At 36.3% G+C, this 22,924-nt stretch overlaps 1 long non-coding RNA gene across 1 annotated transcript; it reads left to right on the top strand.

Moving 5' to 3' along the window:
• Window positions 1-15,323: 15,323 nt before the first annotated feature.
• LOC309500173 lies at window positions 15,324-16,584 on the top strand. Its single transcript, XR_014206488.1, has 2 exons — window positions 15,324-16,076; window positions 16,249-16,584. It is a non-coding gene; the product is annotated as an uncharacterized lncRNA (long non-coding RNA).
• The last annotated feature ends 6,340 nt before the right edge of the window (window positions 16,585-22,924 follow it).

Here is a 22,924-nt window from a genome sequence, read left to right as displayed (position 1 = left end):
CATCTAGTTAGGTTTTTTCTCCCTTATTGTGAGCTAAAGTACCTACTGCAAAGCAATTACTGCAGAGATCTGGGGCAGCGTTCAGTGGGTAACAGTAAAAAGTGTGGCCCACAGCACTGACATAAACATCTCAGCATGTTGGAGGAAGCATCCCTTCCACTAAATAGAGCTGACGCAAGCTAAAGACAGAAAAACACATCAGGAAAACAGCTAGAACCATGTAATAATGAGACATCTTTTCTGTGCATTACAGACACGTGGCAAAAATTCAATTTTAGACCAGTAATTTTGACTTGTCATAAAAAATATCATACATGAACTTTGTCTTGTTCCACTAAATGAGTGTTGTGCTTAAAACAAGAGAACAAACTCTGTCAACAAGACAAAATACCGTTATATTCAAGAAACTGAAACTGAAATTCTCTGAAAGTCTTTTTTTTTTTTGGCAATTTAGATTTTCAGGAAACGCATCTTGTAATATATGTTTAGTAATTCAGAAATAACTATGCTATGATCAAAAGACTATGATTGGAATAGCATGTCTATATGTCAAATGTTTGAATGGAATGTTAAGACATACTACATTTGTCAAAATGTGCAGCATTTAACAGAGCATAATGCATGAAATGCAATAAGCCTAATAACTGATAGCTCAGTTACACTAATAACTGAATTCAATTTTGGAATTTATGTGCACAAAAAATTAAAAATTCATGCAGGTTCCTACACACATAAATTTGTTCTTACCTTCATTGCATGTCAATGAATCTGGGTTATTTTTAATTGAGGGAGGGCGTGCCTAAAATTTGCTTTTATTTGCGTAAAACCCACCTAAACAATTTAAACCTCTCAATTTAAAGGCTTTCACACAACCTCGCCTCTTCTTACTTCTTACATGCTCAAAAAACATAACAAGCCAGTTAAAAACAAAAAATATAGCCCTAGACTATAAAAACTGAGCTTTGAACCTGTATCTACAGGCTGTATATTATGCATCACATATCCAAGATCAAGCTAAAAGCAAATAATTTTTACTGTGTAATAATTAATCATTCTAAAAAATATATAGTGAAGTTATGAATAAATGAATAAAAAGTAATTGTTTTAAGGTTCTTGTTTTAACACTTAAATCATGATAACTGCGTGACAACATTAACTAACAGGTTTTATACACAAACACTTGCATATGCAAGGTTAGTGAATGAGGGCAATGTGTTCACCTTCCATTTCCTCTGTAACAAATGAACCCGAAAGCAATATCAGCCACGTCTTTATTCACAAATTATTTAATTGTCTGCAGAGGTTAAGAGGGTCATTCCTGTTATGCAACACCTTCTGAACTCTGTAACTTTTAAACAAATATATACTTGTGTAATTTAGGAATACTAAACACTACAGCTTAAGTTTTGAAATGCATATTGTTTCATATTGGATGATGAATATTGTTTCAAGCACTAGTAGTAGCTGCCATGCCAGCAGCTGAGGCTATTTTCATGGCAAGAGCTAAGTTACAAATTATACAAGTGTTGCATAAGTACAAAATACACTGATTAAGAATCGGATTTTTGCAGTGTCTGAGTGAGATGGACAGTGTTTTTTTTATTTATTGGATATTAGAATATATTCAAACACATTGATTGAGCATGTTATTCTATAATTTTTAAAGTCCCCCTGTAGTCAATCATTTTATCCCTTAAAATTCATATTTGATCACCAAAATTACATATTTAAATGTTTTTAGTGACATCACTAACCCTAAAATTCACATAAACCCCGCCCCCGGAACACGATTTATAGATTATCAAGACAGAATATGCTAATCAATAACTAGAATATAACTACACATAAGCTACATAAATTAATCAACTAACCATTCAGAAACGTCCTGTTGCATTCTACATGTTGTCACTTCATGTTTACATGTTTTTGCTCATCCTCAAAAATTTACAATTTTAACATGCTATATAAAAATATCTGTGGGGTATTTTGAGCTAAAACTTCACATACACACTCTGGGGACATGCATCACATGGTTTCACTTAAACATATTAAAAACACCACATAGATGTATAAACAACATTAAAAGCTTGATTTTCACCACAGGGGGTCTTAAACTTCCCCTCAAAAATAATAAAAAAGAAGAATTGTCCATTTTGATTTCATCATGACATTAACCACGATAGCTGAAGATGTTCGATGTAGCATAAATAGCTCTGTGGTCTCGCTTCGCACAGGATTAGGGATGTGGTTATTCCCAGTTAGGATTCCAGCTGTCAAGAGGAAAGACATGAGGAGAATCTCACTCAAAGCAAATCAACCAAAAGACTGATCAGGGAACGTTCCACTGGAGCCACTCTGCTGGTACGTGACTAATTCAGCTTATCCACAGAATAACCCGTATATAAACTCCCCAGATTCTTCCGTATGCAGCGCCTTAAATACATATGACAAAAAAAGAGGGAGAGAGTGCACGTTTGAAAGAGAGATGGGGCTAGAAAGACTTCCTTTATGGTGTAGTGTGTGTGTAAATTGTTTGTTTAGAGTTGAGGATTAGAAGAGCTCTTGATATAAAAGATGGCCCGCAAATGGCAAACACTTTCACGTGTATTTCTGAGAGGAAGACAGTCTGTCATTTGCTGTAATTCAGAAGTGATGAGCAGCAGCAGAAAGACACTACAAATGCATTAGTGCTCCTCAAATATACATGAAAGAAAAAGAGAGAGAAGTCTGCCATATAGTTCTAAATATATTTAACCCCCAAAAAAACATTTATTAGAAGCCACAATGTGTGCGTATGACCTGAATTTTAAGTCAGAGAGTATCATATGTTATACCCCATTGGGAGGATGTGTGTATATACACACACACACAAAAAGCCAATGATGAGCCTGTATTCCTAGTAACGCTGTAGCTATGCAATATTCATTACACATATTAAATATGTATAGTATCTTTTGCAACCTAAACTAGAAGACTGGGAGTTCATTCATACAAACACACTTGTTCAAGGATATCCATTGCTGGTAATCACTGCCACAATATTGTTGTCTGCATATGAATCTGTTCTGCCAATGCTCTGTCTGTGACCTCTGACCTGGCCCTGGTTCTGAAATTGAATGTTCCTATAGAGCTATGCACCATGTTAGACTCAGATAAGGAAAACAGGTAGCTATACATTTGAAAATACTGCGGCATGCATATAAAAAATGGCAGAGAAATTTAAATAAACTAGGAATATTATATTATATTATAATAAATAATATTTTATATATTAAATATTCATATACCAAAAATACCACATCTAATATATGACAAAATTAGAGATCTTTTATATATACTCTACCGTTAAAAAGTTTGGGATCAGTAAGATTTTTTGTAATGTTTTTCAAATGCTCTTATTGTTCACCTAGGACAGATTTATTTGATCTGAAATATTGTAAAATATTATTAACAATTATATTAATTAAATTCAATTAAACTTTTTTTTTTTTTTTAAATAATTGTTTTCTACTGTGATGGCAAAGCTGAATTTTCAGTGTCTTCAGTGTAACATGATACAAAAATCTGATTTTGTGCTCAAGAAACGTTTCTTTTTATCATCAATAAAAACAATTGTGCTGCTTAAATATTTATGTAGAAGCTGTGATTTTTTTTTTTTTAAGGAATAGTCGAGGAATAGAAAGTTCAAAAGAACAGCATTTATTTGAAATAGAAAATATAAATGCCTTTACTGTTACTTTTGATTAAGTTAATACATCCTTGCCTAATAAAACGACTAATTTCAAAGAAAAAAAAAATCTTATTGACCCCAAACTTTTGAACGGTTGTGTATCAGCCTATATGAAATATTTAATTGTGCATACTCATTTCCCCAATTTTTACATTTAATTACCTTTGCAATCATGTAGCATAATTATAATAATAATTACAGATAATGTTATACTGTTAAATTTAATCTTTAGTAAATCTCAAAATTAATTTATTTTTCATACAGCACATTAATATGCCTAAATTCACTTGAAGGATCTGATTAAACAACTGATTATAGTTAGTGTTTTACTTCAAATGTATTTAGTTATTATGTAAATAGCCATAACTTTAGCTTTTTGGTATCGGCCAGAATTTTTATATCAGTGCATCCTTAAAATAGATATTCAATTCTTAAAAGCACAATCTAAAAGTTCTGCTATTTAACATTCAAGGCTATTAAAGGGGATTGACATGGTTTATATATAGACTCTTTCTGATATCTGCCTGCTGTTGTACGTATAAAAAAAATTTAGTCACACCTATTAGAAAACAAAGTTGTCAATCAGTGTAAACAATAGAATAGAGTAGAATAGAATAGAACATGTACATATCGCCACAAACCAAGATCTCATTGACCTCTGAAAGATATGCAATGCACATTGAAGAAACAGGTGTGTGTGTGTGTGTGTGTGTGTGTGTGTGTGTGTGTGTGTGTGTGTGTGTGTGTGTGTGTGTGTGTGTGTGTGTGTGTGTGTGTGTGTGTGTGTGTGTGTGTGTGTGTGTGTGTGTGTGTGTGTGTGTGTGTGTGTGTGTGTGTGTGTGTGTGTGTGTGTGTGTTATTCCCCCCATCCGTGTGTAAAGAGATGATCTGAGGCTCTCAGGATAAAATTTTTAATGATTTGAGTCATTCACGCTTCAGCACGTCTGCTATGGCGGCAAGTGTAGTCTGTTTCGTGTGTGTGTGTGTGTGTGTGTGTGTGTGTGTGTGTGTGTGTGTACCTGTTTTTCTATCCCGGTGGGGACTTCAACCTGAATGCACACAGACTCATGGGGACTCGTGTCACAGTGGGGACCTAAATAGAGGTCCCCATGGGTAAACAAGCTTATAAATCATACAGAATGAGGTTTTTTTGGAAATGTAAAAATGCAGAAAGTGTTCTGTGATGGGTAGGTTTAGGGGTAGGGTTAGTGTAAGGAGATAGAATATACTGTTTGTACAGTATAAAAACCATTAAGTCTATGGAGAGTCCCCACAAAGATAGTAAACCAGACTGTGTGTGTGTGTGTGTGTGTGTGTGTGTGTGTGTGTGTGAGATTCACGCAAATACCTTAGTAGACTGAATCTGCATTACCGACCAAATGTAAGGAATCCAATAATGCGTATATAAGAATACGTATATGAAAGAGAAAGAAAGAGAGACAATGTCTAAGAGTGAGTCACAGCGTTTCTAAATGTGTCCACATATGCATATTGAAGGAAGTTTTTAAGCCCTGCTAGAATGCCTTATGTTGTCTCGTGGGAGTGAGCATGAGCTAACTCATACATGCATTTAGATCTTGGGAAAATCTTTGTGTTTTGTTTATCAAAATACTCCATTAAATTTTTTATTGCATTATCAGAGGAGAGACTTGTTGCTGCAAGCATGAATAATTGATTATAGCTTGCGTGAACACAAGCCTTCTGTGTACCAATAGCAGTCACAGTGCTTCTTACGACGCATGGATTTTAGCACCTCAGATGGGGCGAAACACGGGCACGTGGGCAGCAGGTGACGTGGGGGGAAAAAACACATCTGACACTGATTTGAGTTCATCAGCAAAAAAAGATGCTGGTGCCCCAGTTTTGTGAGGAAACCTCTCAAGTCTCTCTCTTTCTCTCCCCAGACACTAGCTAAGCAGACACGGGCCACACAGCAACCCTCGACCGACACCGACTTCTGCTCCACACCCTCAGCGTGAGATAACCTCAAAGAGCCTCTCTCCCTCTTCCACCTCCATGATCACGAACAACCTCTTCCTCCCTCCCTTCAGTCAGGAGTGTGCCATCAATTATGGGCACCAGAGTGCTGCCACAATAGTAGCTGCTGCCAGTTAGCTGCTGCCAGTTAGCTGCTGTTTTTCCAAGAGCTGAAAGAAACGGTTCGTTTGTTGTTGTGTTTGAAAAATTCAGTTTTCCCTCACTTTGAAACACATTCACAGATTTCACATTCACAATATGTTTCCCAAGGTCAGCTTGTTGCCGTTCTGATCCTGTGAGCACACCTCAGCTGCCGCCTAGCAAGCTCTCATTGAAAGCATATCACTTGCATTCTGCCATGTGTCAAACTTAACCAGTCGACCAGACCGACCAATTGGCTCACAGGGGAGGTGTATGAGGAGCCCCGGGCTAGTGGCCATTTCGAATTAAAGATGTCGGTGTGTAAAAAAGGGGTTATGACCTTAGGCGTATTGATTCCGTTAATGTTATCTTTCTAGCTAGCTAGGGAAAGTTGGAAAGGCAGATATGAGATTGTTCGCATCTTGTGAGCTCATTGGTGGGTATCTATGGAAGACAGATGTGCAAGGTACTATATATGATGATGATGTTATTTGTGAGTTTCATAAAAGGAAAAAATGCAGTCTGTCACAGTGTTTTAAGGACAGGTTCAAACAACAGCCTCTATCAGAAACATCTGTGATGCTGGTGATTACCACAGACAATCATATTGACTTGGTAAAACTGGGTCGTTTTGTGTGTGACAATGTATGATTTTGATGCCCCCAAAAACTCGGTTATTAAAAAGTGGCTTTGTTTTGTAAAAACAAGCAAAAATCATGTTTCATAATGTTCTTTCAGTACAATGGAAGTCATGGGGAAAAGCATTCTGGAAAGCTTAAAAGCTGAAAAGTGCAGCATATATTTTTGTTAAAGCTCTTATATGAATTCATCTGTACAAAAAATGTGTGCTATTTGTGCTGTAATATTGCCCAAATCATTTTAGTAGTGTCATCATCATTCTATGCGGGTGAACTTCTGTTGTGCATAACCAATATAATTCCTGTGGGTGTATTTGTCTGTAAACAAGTCCCTTTCCTTGTATATTATGCAAAAGTTACAGAGTTTACTGGCTTTACATGTTGATGACTTGGAAAAATGTGGATATAACTTTGCACAGACTAGGTTGGCAAGTGATCTGGTCATGCTAGTCATGTTAGCAAGCCAAGTACAATGTGCCCTATAAACTTCCATTAAAAGTGAGATACTGTACATTTTTACACACTCTCAAAATTACTTTGTGCAGTAATCAACAGCATCTTTTGCAATAAACCCTAGAAATAATACATAACATGACATAAATGCTATTTGAAAAAACTTTGATTGTCTTTTATGCAAATTGCCGTCATTTCATCCGCCACGTGGATAAATTAATGTCACAAATTAAAGTAAAATTATGACATAAACATACTTGCACAGACTACTATGTTTGTTCGCAATTACCTGTCACACTCATTTAAATAAAATACTTCATCATTAAGAAATTCATCAAAACCACGTTTACAGTCAAGAAAACAAGAGATATTCTAACGGACGACTGGCTCTCACTTGAAGTGTGGGCAGCAGTGCTTTCAGCTAACATCTGTTCTCATCTACAAAACATTTAACTATTTTTACACCAAAAATACTCCAGAAATTGCCAGTTTACAGATCCACAAGTACAGACCAGATGAAGAGATGTGCATTACTGCATTAAAAAAAGATTATAGAACTTATGTTTTAATTTTTGTTGAACTCTCCAGTCATTTATCACTGGTTTTTGTTTGTCTAACCAATCACGACACACCAAACTCAAATATGCATATGTTCAAATCTCACAAATGACATACAGTATGATAGATTCAGCAGAAAGCAGAACATTTTCAATGTCTTATTTTGCATTCTACAGAGGAAAGAACGTTATACAGGTTTGGAATGACATGAGCGTGAGTAAATGATGACAATTTTAGAGTAAACTATCATTTTCCATTTGTGCAGAAGGAAGAACTCATCAGACATACTGTAAAAAGTAAATCACCCTGCCCCTACATAAACACATCTTGCATGTATACTCACACATGCACAGATATAGGGTATGACCTGCTGGCATAAACTGTCATACACCCTCACCTTTATATAAGCTCCTAACACACACACTCATAATAGAAATCCACAGCAGGGGTTTCAAGACTACAAGTTGTCAATCAATCTGCAGAGTTAGCTGCCAAAACAGACATGGCAGCTGTGCAGTTAAAAATGACAGATCTGGACCAAACAGAGAAAAAATTTCAACATCTTACGGCCAAATGCTTTAGAAAACAACCTCAATTTTAAACTTGATGTTTTCATGATAAACAAGCAAAGATATCACTTGGTTGTTTATGTCATGATATGACTCTTTCACAGATGTTGTTCTATTCTATAACACAAGTGAAAATGTTAAAGGGGTGGTTGAATATGATTTCACTTTTCTAACTTTAGTTAGTGTGTAATGTTGCTGTTTGAGCATAAACAACATCTGCAAAGTTACAATGCTCAAAGTTCAAAGCAAAGGGAGATATTTTCTTTCTTTTTTTAAATCACTTTTTAAGGACTACAACAAATGGCTGGTAGGGACTACACGACATTCCCAGAGCCATGGAGAGAGAGAGTTGCGACACTCCCATAGACCTCCGTTGTAAATAATGGCGGCGCTTTTAACCGCCTACTTCCGGGATATGAAGATCGGAATAGTTCCAAACACTGTCATGTGGGCGTTGGACACCATTCACTTACATTGCTGCGCGTCGAGTTGTTCCAGAGTTAAGTTGCCGAAATATCGACCTCTTTTGAATTGTCAACTGTCTATATTGTATCAGAGGCCCTTTGCGATGCTTATACTGGTCTTCATTTGTACATGCACAGCGTAATTATTTATATTTTATGTTGGTTGTTTCAACCAATTTTCAAGCACTGCCTGCTAGCGCGACTTCGTCAGCTAAGAGTTCGGTAATGAATCGCTACCACCTTTATAGCAACTTTTATTTAATTTAATTTTTTGGGATATACTAACTTTTCATTATGTTATTATTGTCTTGAGTGAAGCGGCTTGTGAGAACAATGCTGGACCTTTAGGATTGTTATGGCCATCACCAGTCCTGTCTGTTTCATGGATCACCTGCCCCTGGTTTTTGTTTTTCTTGTTCACACACACACAAGCACACATTTTTGTTGTCTGTCATTGTTTAATAAAAAATATTTTATTTGAAAACCTTCATTTGTACCAGCCATGCTTAAATTCGTTTTTAATCTGTTATAGTTTTGATAATGTGTATGGCCTTAATCTTAAAATAATATTCTTAGTCTTAACATGATCATGTTTCACGTTGTGGTCCTGGGGGTGGCCACTTTCATCAGAAGAAGTGAGCTAGCTTCTAAGCAAATTCTGAACGGACCGCCACGGCAGACCTCTTGCGTGATCATGAAGGTAGGCTAATGGCTGAATAAAAATTTATAAGCAAAATCACGGGAATCAATAGCCTAATAAAGCAAAATCACGGGAATCAATAAATGGGACATTCTACCAGAAACGTACATTTCCACTTTAAAAAATCTTGGGGAAAAAAATATATTTTTCTTAAATCTGAACGTTGAGACATATGGAGGACATGTTAAACTATGAGAGACACATATCATCCCATCTCAGCATGTTTTTATGATTAAATAAAATACATTTTTATACGCATTTCACCCCTAAAATGTCAGGCCCTGTCACAGACAAATTTGTATAGCCTATGTTAGAATGGTTTCCTAATGAATTTCTTTGATACAGATAGCATTTTCTTATTGATCACATGTCCCTGATTGTATCTAACATGGTTTTATAATTCCTTTAAGAAATATAAGTAACTTTTCGGTCAACTGTAGTACACAAAATCACAGAATACCCGCAGGCACTCATATAGTTGTAAAATAACTACCTTTACATAGGAGATTTTTATAAAAACATAGTAGTGGATATATACCCCCACCTTCATCTACACAGTTAAAGAGATTAATTAATTAATATTTCCTCAAATAGTACACTTTTATCATAATTTCCTGTGTGACAGGACTGACCATGGCGTGACAGGACTGACGGTACTGTGACAGGACTGACTTTATGGATTTTGATGATGCAGAAAAAGTTATGTTTTGTGTTCTTTATTTAAGTTTTGATTGGCATTTCTTTTTTAAATTATTATTATAATTTTAATGTTAAAGTAATATTAGACTATGGTAAAATTCAGCCAAGGACATACATAATATTGCCAAAAGTATTGGGACAGCCCTCCAAATAATTGAATTTAGGTGTTTAAATCACTTCCATGGCCACAGTTGTATAAAAATCAAGCACCTTGGCCTTCATTTTACTATTGCATGCGTTAAATACATAACATATGCAATAAATGTAATAAAAAAGAACAATAACATTAATTTGTAAGGCCGTGTCACACAGGAATGTGACAGGGCCTGATGTGACAGGGCCTGACGGTTGGCCATTGTAAACTGCCATTACTCAGCCTGCTAGCATGCTAGCATAAAAACTGTTAACATGCAAGCAAGGAATTTCAATAACCTTTTTAGACATGTTTTGGATTTAAAACATTTTCATTATTTTCTGGAATGTTTAACCGTGACAGGGCCTGACCCTTTAGCTCGTCTTCCTAAAAAAAACATACAAAAACAAGCTTAAAATCATACAATTCAATGAAACAATTCAGCCTTAATCAATGTAAGCTTCACCTGGGTCAAATGATGTCACTTCCTCTGAGTGATACCCTTAAAGGTGTATTTCACACATTTTATGTAGAGTTTTATGTAAACGTGACAGGACTGACCAAAACATGGGGACAGTTGTAAAATAGAATTTATTTGTAGAATTTATATATAATTTTATGTTTTTGATCAGTTGATGTGAATGATAACAGCTTAAACTTGTTATTGATGAGTTTTTTTTTTTTAAATAACAGTTTGTAGCATAACAAAACTATGAAAGCTGTAGCTCCAATTTGGCTGAGGACAAGGGCATGGACAGGATTTGTAATTTTCAAAAGTGTTTTTAATAAAGAAAAAAATATCTGAGAACCTAATGAATGACATATTCCTTTACAGAACAACTCACAGAAATCAACTATGAGCCAGTTTTAGAAATTTTTGGATGAAATACTTTTTTATTCACTGTAACAATTCAAGGACAGATAATGTACGTTTCTGGTAGAATGTCCCTAATACAGCCCAGTTGTGCTAAAATAAATATCATGAGACGTCCATCATCAGATGAATGATATGGAAAAGTTAAGTTAGAGCCGCTAAAGCCAGTGCTACCCATGCGAACATGAACACTAAGCTTTTCCCTCCAAAAATATAGCCTAAAACTTATCTCCAAATGCAAAACTGACATTAACAAAATGCAATAACAGCTGAAAAAGTACTTGGGTGTGTGTTTTATTTTATATTTACCGTTCAATAATGCAATCGCTGCTGTCTGTCCCATAGAAGAACATGACAGCCAGCGTACGTTTTGGAACTATTGGGGCTTACATGAACCACGTGACAGCCATAGCGGCGACATCAAAGAGTGTCGCAACTCTCTCTCTCTATGGCTCTGGACATTCCTCCCGGGCTAGTGACATCACCAACCCTAAAATTTACATCAACCCAGCCCCCGGAACACGATTTATAAATTATAATATATGCTATAAGAATATGCTAATCAATAACTAGAGGATAACTACACATAAGCTACATGAATTCATCAACTAACCATTCAGAAATGTTGTCTACATGTTGTCACTTCTTCTTGAGCCTCTCTTGAACATAAAAGGCAAAAAAATAAATAAATTTTCAGTGCATGTTGGTGTGAGGTAAAAGGACACAAGCTCTTGAAGCTCCGCCCCTGTGCCGGGAGCAGCAGCTCATTTGCATTTAAAGGAACAGACACAAAAACGGTGTCTAACCCTAACCCTCAAAAAGTCACAAATTTAACATGCTATATAAAAATATCTGTGGGGTATTTTGAGCTAAAACTTCACATACACACTCTGGGGACATCAAAGACTTATTTTACATCTTGTGAAAAGGGCATTATACCACCACTTTAAAGGAAAAGTTCATACAAAAGTAAAAAGTCTGTCATAATTTACTAACCCTCATGTCATTCCAAAGTTGCTTTGTGGAACACAAAAAAAGATTTTAGACAGAATGACAGCCATCAGTCAGCATTCATTTTTAGTGAGGAAATAATGTCAAACCAGTGAAAGGACATGAGGGCAAGTAAACAGTTACAGAAATGATTATATTTTATGTTTTAACATAAATGATCTCTTGTGTAGTTTTTAACCACTGTAGACTATTATGGCTGTTAAATTAGAAGATGTTAATAATATAGGCCTACATGTGTATGTGTTCAGCTTTTTTAAGTACGCCATATTTATTACATTTTTGGTTGGTGTTGTATTTGTGTTTAACAAGTGTGTATTATATTTGTGTGTACCTGTGTGTACCTGTTTTCCATCAGCAAAAGCAGTAGAATGTCTCACACCACAGTATTTTTGTGGCTCAGTCAACAGCTGAACTTCAAAAACCGAGACATGTGTCCCAATACAGCAATATTAATTAATCTGAAAAGTACAAAGGAAAAAAATTGTGCGTCACTAAATAACTATTAAATAACTATTAGCCTAGATTAACAACATTTCATAATTGCGAGTTGATAGCGTAGCTATTTTTTAAATCACGTGATTAAAAGGAAAAAAGAAAGGAAAGCTATTTTATGAAGTAACGTTAGTAGCCTACGTTATAGGCAACAGTTGATAAAATGTCCAGCCTTACCTTACATTTTCCTAACAACCCGCGTTTTAAAATAGGTGGTTCCGGTTTGATGAACTGCCACTCAAAAGGACTAAAAAAAGCAATTTCAAACAATAAGGTTGAGCAACAAATAACCCTTATCCGTCAGTTTGACCAAATGAGCATTTGTCTTTGGATTGTGGGGGAAACTGGAGCACTGAGGGAACCCACGCCATCAAGGAACAAGCTACTGTTATTGAATCACTGATTCATTCAACCGATTCGTTCAAAATCTTCAAAGACTTGAAAAGAAGTAGCCTAGCCCTAGGCTACATCGTACAGTGGACTTGAAGAGTGTAAACATTATAGCAATTGGTTGCTTTTCTTACAATTTAATTTTATAAATATGGAACTCAGCCACATAACTGATGACTTGCATAGAGACGATCGAATATACATATTTTCACTGTAAATGAAAAAAAAATTATCAATATTTTTCTTAATAACTTTATTTACCGAACTGCATGACATCAGGGACTATGTCTTATTTTTATTTTAAATAAAATATATAGTTTTTTTCTACCGGCCAATGATAATTCTGAAATATAGGCTAACATTACTCCCATAATTCGCGCAAAACGTCATGAAGCGTATGAAAAATGTGTAGCCTATATTTCAGCAATGGCGGCGTTGTCATGGCAAGTGAGTCAGTACTAGCAATGCCAATTCGCAAATGAACAACTCTTTTGACACTCTTCTTTGCAATGAATCAGCACACTGAATCCTTGAATCATTTTCTGCTCATTCATTCGTTTGAAGCGGTTTCTTACTCCGTAAAACGAGATAATTAAACACAAAGAACAAACATAGCGCTGGGTTATGTGGATCTTTTCCTACAATCCATTGGAACCGAACATGCAAATTCATCCGATCGTTTGGCAGTGAGATCGAAGGTTTTCATCGAGTTCAACACCTGCATCTGCACGTCAAACGGCCCTCTTCCGCAGGTAACGTTAAAGACATTTCCGAACCAAAAGAGAATCGAAACACTAACACTTTGCCAACACAAAAACCCTCAAAGTAAAATGGCATTACCATTGTTTTTGTAAAAGTCCCTTTAAATACTTTGAAGTACCACATACCTAAGTTTATTTTCAGGTAGTGAGGACGACTTCTCTCCAATGTCGTCACAAGTGGGCTTTCAGCATGTATTATTATATTTGTGAGGACAGTTGTAATTTTTTTGCCCCCACAAGTAGGCAAACATGTGCACACGCTTACAATAAATGCCAATATGGAGTTGTTATTTTGATAAATAGCCACTAAGCATGTACAGTATTTGATTAAATGGGAAATATTCAATATTTAGAATACATAAATCTTAAATATAATTAGCTGCTCTTCATAAATAAGTTTCTGCTGGGCTTTTCTGTTGTTGGTACTTTAGATTTTTTGAGTATGTTGCCCAGCCCAACATATGTCATTTTTGAAAACAATAGTTTGTCCTTGTGTCTTGTAACACTGAGCATTGTCTTCTAAAACAATGTCTTACAAGCTTTCAGCTGTTAAACAAACTTTTTCATTTTTCTTCCCTCACACACAAACACCATCTCTTTTTCTCTGTCTTTTTCTCATAGGAATACATCCATTTTTTTAAATCTTAGCCTGTTTTGTTGTTGCAAAACTGAATTTTTTTTTTATCCTAGGCAGTTTTGTTATTGCACCATTAGAGTAATGATTATTGAAAGTCAGAGAGAGAGAGGGGGGGGGGTTCAACAACATTCTGTTCTTCTCTGTACTTCTAGATGTGTGTCGCTTCGTGAGCTTAACAAATTCTCAACCCTCAGCACAGGCACACTCTCTCATGAAGAGAGAATGTCATGCTGCACTCAGCCCCTCACTGAGATCCTATTCAATGAAGTCTCTAAACGCATGTTTCATAAGCAGGGATTTTATACAGACAGTTATATAAGACTCGCACACATCCACACTCGCTCTCTCTCGCGCTATTATAACAATAGGCATTGAGACTGTTTCCCATAGCAACGTGGTACAGACGTGAGGATAGTCTGAACTCTTCAGGGACTGACATACTCTACCTCGCACACACTCGTACATTAACCACCAAATATGTGCATGCTATCTGGATTAGCTTTATATACACACTCTTTCACACAATAACTCGCTTTGTCTGTCTCTTTCTCATTCTGTCCTTTACTGTCTGCCTCTGGTTTTCTCTCTCTGCCCTTCTCTCTCTCCCTCGGTCTCGCTGTGGCCATGTTCACACTGCAGCTTAAAACGGTTGTCACTTCTCTTTAGAGTGCTTAATCTGCTTCCGTTCATGCAGAACGTTGCAACGTCCTATGTACGTCCTCTTCTCTTATATCGAAATTCTTAAAAAAATTTCTTTAAAACTTCTCGTTTTAGACTTCTAATTTGTGACCAGCGTTTTGTTTTGCTCTATCCTCTGCATTTCTGCGTCTGTCAGTTCTCACCTAAGCTTACACTATGCCTACGTCAGGTCAAAGGTCACCCTGCCGAATCTCTCTTGAACATGCATACGGCCGTTGCCGGAAGCCAGTGATTATAGTTTTATAAAGTTTTAAATATAGATATTTTTTTTAAACAAAATGTACATATTTTTGCTTCGTTCAGAAGGGATTTATTAACCCACTGGAGCCACATGAATGAACATCAGAAGGTATGTTGAAAGTAGGGCTGTACTGTCCCAGTTGATTAGTCGATTAATTGGTCGATACGTTCTGGTTCGACCAAAATTCTGATTGGACGATTTTTTGCCGCGTTCATTTCATCAGTTTTGCTGCGTTTATTTCATCAGTTTTGCCGCGCTGAGGCGCGCTCATTTCATCAGGTGGAAAGCACTAACTGCTAATGGGGGTGTTTTCAGAGTACCCTTGTTTCACTTTAACAGTCTGTCTTCAGAACACCCCCCTTGTTTTCACCTTTTTAGGATTAGCCCAACCCAAGAGAGAGCGATAACTATAGAAGGTTTGATGCTGAATATTATTTATTTAATTGTGAGAGCGTTTAATAGTCAGTCCTCTTCTAACATGTCAACAACAAAGAAATCGACAGTGTGGCAGCATTTTGTTAAAATTGATAACAGGAAAAAGGTCGAATGCAAAGTTTGCAAGCAACAGTTTTCCACAGCTCGACGACAAACATGACATATCATCTAAAGTGGTAAGCTCACTTGTCTGCGTTAGCTTGCCCTGTCTGTTTTGAGTAGGCTATATAAACATATCAGAATTTGCATATTTCAATGTTTTAGTGTGATAACCTAACTTTTTTTTTTTTTTTTTTGGAGCCTAATGCGCAATTGCGCTGTGCTGTTGGTTGTGTTAGTTTTGAGCCTAGGATGCTTTATTTTTCAGTTATGCACTTTATTTCGTTTCTGCTCTTGATCTGGTTTGTTTAATAAATATTATTTTTTTATTAAAGTGGACGTGCCTTTTGTGTTTATTAAGAGTAAAAGCTTTAAGTTAATAGTCTATTCGTGTCTCAGCTGCGAAGCTGAGCTCATGTTCAGCCTCGCAATGATAGTGTCTGACAGTTATAACGTATTATAACATATGACAAAAATCGTTGTCTAAATTATGTTGCATATTCCTCAACAGTTCTTGTGATGATATCACTAGTTGACAACATAGTAGGCTACTGTTTTCGGAAATCATAAGCTATGATATTGCGCAGGTGCACGTGATGCAACGCTGTCAGAGCCGACAGACTGGAGTGTCAGACTCATTTCAGTGCAAAATAATTAGGTCAAAAACGATTTAATATACTGCAAATAGCCTACTAGTTTTTTATGTTTATTTATAATTCATTTAGGCGGACAACAAGGCTACCAAGTACTGCGCACAGTGCGCATCTAATTAATTAAACTTTTTTTTTTCTACCGTCATTTTTAGTCGATTTTAGTCGATTTTTAGTCGAAAATTTCAGGACTTCAGTCGACCAAGATTTTCTTTGGTTGAGTACAGCCCTAGTTGAAAGATATAGAACAACTTACGGAAATGGATCATATCTCATGTAATCACTCAATCAGTGTTTCAGCAGTGGAAATATGTAAATAAAACAGCTTGTACATAATGTCATGTAATATTTACATCAGAAAATCCATTCAATTATCATAGTGTGATAGTTAGCTAGAAAAATTAAGTATTTGAGTTGGGGAAATATCTAATGTGTCAAGACTGTTTCAATAACACATTAATGAAAAACCTGATAACAATGGCATAAATCGTGCTTCTTTAGCTTAAATCATAATAAAAACGTTTAAATAGGTGCTGTAACCTAAACGTCAAAACTTGCATTACTAGTACAGCTGCCATATTGAGCATTACGATTTCAGTCTCCTCCCCCTTATACAGTACTGTCTCTAAATATACAGTATATTACACCAAGGCTTTTTTTGATTAAAAAAGCATTGGGCCGCTCCCCTGACTCTTTTCTGCTGTTAAAGCAGTCTCAGAGACAGATGTGATTTCTCACAACACCTATCTCAGTGATATCTTTTAGGCAGTTGGGACGTGTGTGTGGTGATCCAAACAAATATCGCTTACAGCACCTTTAATTATCATTGAAGCTCAACTAGTTTGAAATATCACTACAAGCAAAACACAGTGTTGATTGTACAAACATGGATGAGAAGGGCTTCAGAGAATTGCAGTAGCAAAGACATTTTTGTTACACTTTAAGAACATAAATTGTGGGTTAAAAAAAAGCAAAAGTTTGCTATATTAATTGTCAGTGCTTCTGGAGTGACTAAGTAATCTGTGCAAACATAATAATTTAAGGGAGTTTAACATTTTGACTTATTTAAATAAAAGTTTTAAATAGGCAACAGTTTGAAGGTCTTTCATGATTCAAATATTCATGAAAGTTGTTCGGGCAAGAGCAGTGAGTGATTCTCTCTTTTTCTTTAGTTGTTTGATTAACTCTTTCCCCGCCATTGACTGCATTTTCTGGATTTCCGTATTTTCACTGTTATACGGTTGTGGGTGCGATTACACATCTCTGTATCAAAACACCGGCAATAAAAAGGAGCAGAAATTCTCAGCTTTTCTTATGAAACTTTTTTTTTTTATATATAAAGCAGAGGCTCTGATTCTTTCTTTTGATATATGACATGTTTAGATATTCATACAACAGAATATTTTAGGAGCATGACATTTGTGAAAATGATCAAAAACGCTTTTGATGCTGAAAAAAAATGCTGGCAGGGAAGGAGTTAACAATAAAGGTATAGTTCACCCAAAAAAAAAGATAATTCTGCCATAATTTTCTCACCCTCCTGTCATCCCAAACCTGCAGGACTTTCTTTCGTCTGCAGAACTTAAAAAAAAAAAAAAACTTTTTTTTTAAGAACGTAGGTAACCAAATCGTTTTGGTGACCATTGACGTTCATGTGGATAAAAAAACACTTGGCCATTTCTTAAATGATATTTCTTTATTTTCCAGATTTGGAATGAAATGAAGGTGAGTAAATGATGACAGATTTTGACAGATGACAGAGTGTCTCCTAGTAGTGGCCAAAAGTGATGGAGGGGATATTTGCCAGCCCAGGCTCATTGGAAAAACGTACCTGTGGCTATATTTCTGCACAACGATATTACGTTGCGTTGTGCATGTTTCGCCACAGTTTAAAAGTAAAATGTCCAGTGATTGGTGTCAAAAGCGTGTTTAGTTTTATCTGAAACAGATGAACATGAATCTGGCAACATTTTATTAGGTTGGTTTTTGTATGTCTCACCGCAGTTCTGAATTGAAATGTCCGGTGAGTGGTGCTAAATGGTTAATGTTCCAATGTTTTAAAATAACATACACCTACACCTACACTAAACACTAAACCTACCCAATGTTAACAAAAGCAAGTGTGACATGAAAACGCAATTGCAGAAGCAACTATGCCATTTTAGCTTGTTTCAAGTCTTTGAGCTCTTTTGTCGTAACTCGTGTTTCACGGGACTTGTACCCAAGCGCTCCGCATCACAATACAATTCTGTACCAGCTGAGCTACCGCACAAGCTTAGTGTGTCAGAAAAGCCAAACATATGGAGCTGATTATATGATACAAACTCCAAAATTTATTCGTTTACAAATCATGCACTATGGGGAAAAGTGTTTTGAGGTCATAATGTTATATTTTGCATGGAACAGCATGAAAAGTCTAACCCTGTAATTTAGTTTGAAAAGGATTAAAAGTGTTTTTTACTAGTGTTCATTGAAACACACATGAAAACTGCAGTGATACAGTATGCCACAGGTATATTTTTACAATGAGCCTGTGTTGATATTTGCAGAATATTTGCTTTTAATCATACTTCAGCTTCTATTAAGCAATCAAAATATGTGTTATATTGCAAAGAAGATACACTAAACATGGTTAAGGTATTAAAATGACAACATTATTTGGCATGAAAGGCAAACTCCAGCATATAATTAAATATGGGGATATATTTTATTATTACTATATGTAAAAAAAGCATGTGTCATGCTTAACTTCTTTCCAATCCTCCCCAAGTTCTTCTCAAAGTTGAGATTCATTGGAAGACCTGCATGACTTATCACAATTCAGGTTTATAATTTCCCAAAGGCTTTCAATGGCTTTAAAGGGTTAGTTCACCCAAAAATTACAATTTTGTCAATGTCGTAGTGTAACAGCGCAGCACTTCTGGGTTGTACGTCAGAACGTAGGCTCACAGAACCGCTGCGCTGTTACTCTTCGTGAACTCACTCAGAGGCCCACACAGAAGAAAATGAATAGTTGAATAAAGTCGTTATTTTTGGGGGGTTTTGCGCACAAACAGTATTCTCGTCGCTTGATAAACTTGTGGTTGAGCCACTATAGTCACTTGGACTATTTTAAACATTGTCTTTTAACTTTCTGGGCCGGCAAGTTTCAATTATAGAGAAGCCTATGGAGGAGAAGCCTATGGAGACAGCTCTCAGATTTAATCAGAAATATCTTAATTTGTGTTCCGAAGATGAGCGAAAGTCTTACGGGGTGGTACACATTTGATCTCCAAACATATCCTCCATACTTGGCTACATTGTGTTCAGCAGGATTCCCAAGTATTGGTCCATTTTCAAAATGCCAGCAACTTTGTAGATCCTTTCAACACCTGCTGCAGACATGCGTCCCCAACACCATTATGTTTCCCTTGCTGTGCTTAATGGCGCCATGCACGCATTTGGTATTAAAACACTCCTTGAAAAGGTTGTTAAATTTTGACTTGTTGGACTGCAGAACATGGCTCTAATCGTCCACACAGTCCTTATTTTCTTTGGCAAATGCAAGGTGATATTTGCAGTAGATAAAACTATAAATGGTTTCTTTACTGGTACACAACCTCTCAACCCAGTCTCTATAGCCGTTGGCTTAGAGTTCAAGATGAAATTGGAGGTTGGATGTCTCATCCTGGTTATTTAGAAGCAGTTTTGAGGAGGTCCCACATTCAGGTGATTTTAATTCTCCTGTCACCAATGCTCACCACTCTTCCTTGACAAACCACAGCACTTTACATTGTCCATGGTAGTGGTCTCACTGTGCTTTTAAATAATTCTGTGGACATTGTTACCATTCACATCCAGCACATGAGCAATATCCAAAACCAACTGACCAGATTTAGCTATTTTAGCAATATCTTTTTTGGTTGCAGAGGACAGCTCCTTCCATCTGGCCATTTTCACAATTCCTCAAAATAACATCTAATAATACAGCTAAGGCTTGGCACATATGGTCATTTGTTGAATTTTAGGCTGGGAATAATGAGTGCAAGCTTGGTATAACCATTTAGTCAAAAAATTACATCCACACAATTCGGTATGTTTCATTGTGTCAATGGCAAATGATTCAATTGAAAAGTGGAACGCATAAATTAATTTTACACTCCAGGCACAACTTCACTACATGCATATTAAATATTGAATAAAAAGTTTGAATAAAGTGTGAAGAAGCCAATTTTCCTAGGTCAGACATAACTTTTGGTCACTACTGTATATTCAGTGCTACGGATTTTTTTTGTTACCAAATTCTGGAATCTTGATCAAGATGGATGTTCAGATGTAGTTCCCATTTGATGTAGAATATTAGAATATTTTTCTAATATTTAAAAAAAAAACATACTGTAACATAACCAGACATAACTATAAAGATTATTCACGATTCAGTGCAGAAGTGAGTTGCGTATTCACATAGATTTTAAGTTATTGTAAATTTTTTGAATTTGTGACTATTTAATTCAACAAATGATCAAATCTTGATCAAGAGATCTTTATTTTATTTGTCATTAAAATGTCACTGTTTTGTAAGAATATTTCTACCTGCTATAAAAAATGCCAAATATTGTTAATTATGGGTCCAATGCGTCACCCATCTAACAGTTTTACTCATTAAAATTGGACCTCACTATGCTAAACAATGTCCAACAATAATGTTTTTGTAAAATATTTGATATTTTTTTTAGAATACCAATTATTATTTGTTTTTGTTTTTTTAGAATACCAATTATTATTACCAATTATTATTACATCTTTGTTGTGAATACATTTATTTATTTGCAAATTGCAACCATATTAGTAGCAGTCTGGATTTCTGTACAGTATATTCTGTATACACATGGAACAATCATTTAAGAGATTCACGTATGCATTTAAATGTAGTTGTCACTCCCAAAACTTTGCAAGTTTGTATGAGCCCTTCATGTCTGGAGTGAAAGTAGTCTGTGTCTTTTTGCTGTTCCTTCTGTGAGACCAAACTGTGTGTGTGTGTAAGAGAGACAGAGTGTCAGATTCTATCTGCATCAGTCTGGGCATGTTAACATAAAACAGCACATCTCTAACTCAAATGAAAGAGGGGAACCCTCCATCCCTCCTTCCGACGAGTGGGGTGTAGATAAAGGCGAAGGACAGATGAAAGAGTTCAGCTGACAGAAGGGATCAGAGAGGACGAGAAACGGTGGAAGGAGAAGAATGGGGCGGGGGTGCGTGGGCCATTAAAAGGAAGGACAGACAGATTGAGGTATTTTGTGGAAGAGTTTCTGTGCAGGTGAGAGAGAGAGAGAGAGAGATACAAGACTAGAGAAAAGAAAAATCTCTCTAGTGAAAGAAATCATTGCAAAAGTGGAGAGAATTCCCAAGGCGGAGGGCAGAAAGAGAGGAGGTATGTTGTGAAATAAAGATGAGTAATTTAAAGAAAGATAGATGGATTCATTCAAGGCATAAGAGGATCCTCTCGGGTAAACAGGCTCCATTACTGTGGTTAATATGAGACACACACCCATATAACTACAAATGCTGATCATTTGTGGATTAAAAAGTGATAAACATTAGTTCTTATTGAATCATTCCTACAAACACACACACACAATTAAAGACACTAATCACTCAGAAACACACACGAGAAGCTAGCCAAAACCTGCATTTAACTGCCAGCGCTCCTGTATTAAGTCTGTAACCACAGTAACCCGAGCATATGTTTGGCCACACCTGTGCTGTGTTTGCTGTTTACTGTTTATGTGTTTGTGTTGTTCTGCGCCATTGCAGGTGAAACTGATCTCTGTCCAAATGGAAGGCAAAATACACACATTTACACACGGCAGGGTGTGCTGCATAGACACACACTAATAGACATGCGTTGGCTCACAGATCACTGGAGCATGTCCAGCGTGGCCCTCATTATGACAGGTGTTTCAGAGTCGCTGGAGCGCGGCCAACTTGAGTGGGACACGCTAACTTTTCTGCATTCCCTCTCCCTCTCTGTCTAAAAATCTGACTAAAAGGCTGTAGCAGCTGTTAGCAGAGAGCAACCACGTGGAGAGTGTGTGGTTTTCTATGAGAGACAAAGAATAACACAGTGGCTGCATCCCAATTGGCACTACTTATGCTAGGTGCCTCTTTCCCTTTGTGTGATATTAAAATGTGTACTACCTCTGATAGCTAACACTAAAAGGATATTTCTGATGATCAAGAAGACCCTTGGCAAATGTGAGCAAACAGGCCATGGAAAAGTGTCTTTGGTGTTAATCCTCTTTGTCGGTCATTCAAAATATTCACAAAAATGTATTCAACAATTACACCCCTTCATTTAATACTTTCTTCAACCCCTTTTGCCAAAATGAGTTGTCTCCTATAATGTGTAATAAGGTTGATAAACGTATGACGAGATCTGAGCCCAATGTTTTGGATTTTTATTCATTAGAACTTGTAGGTGACGGCATGCCAATCATTGTTGCATAAATATTTGAGAGAAAAACACATTTGTTTAATTTATTCCACTTTTTTTCCCGAATACTTTGGCATATACATATCTTTTTCTTCAGGTAA

The sequence above is a fragment of the Leuciscus leuciscus genome, assembly GCF_965113295.1.
Source record: "Leuciscus leuciscus genome assembly, chromosome: 5".
In the NCBI taxonomy this organism is placed as follows: Eukaryota; Metazoa; Chordata; class Actinopteri; order Cypriniformes; family Leuciscidae; genus Leuciscus; species Leuciscus leuciscus.
The sequence above is the reverse complement of the archived record's forward strand: the minus strand, read 5'-3'. Positions and strand labels throughout refer to the sequence as shown.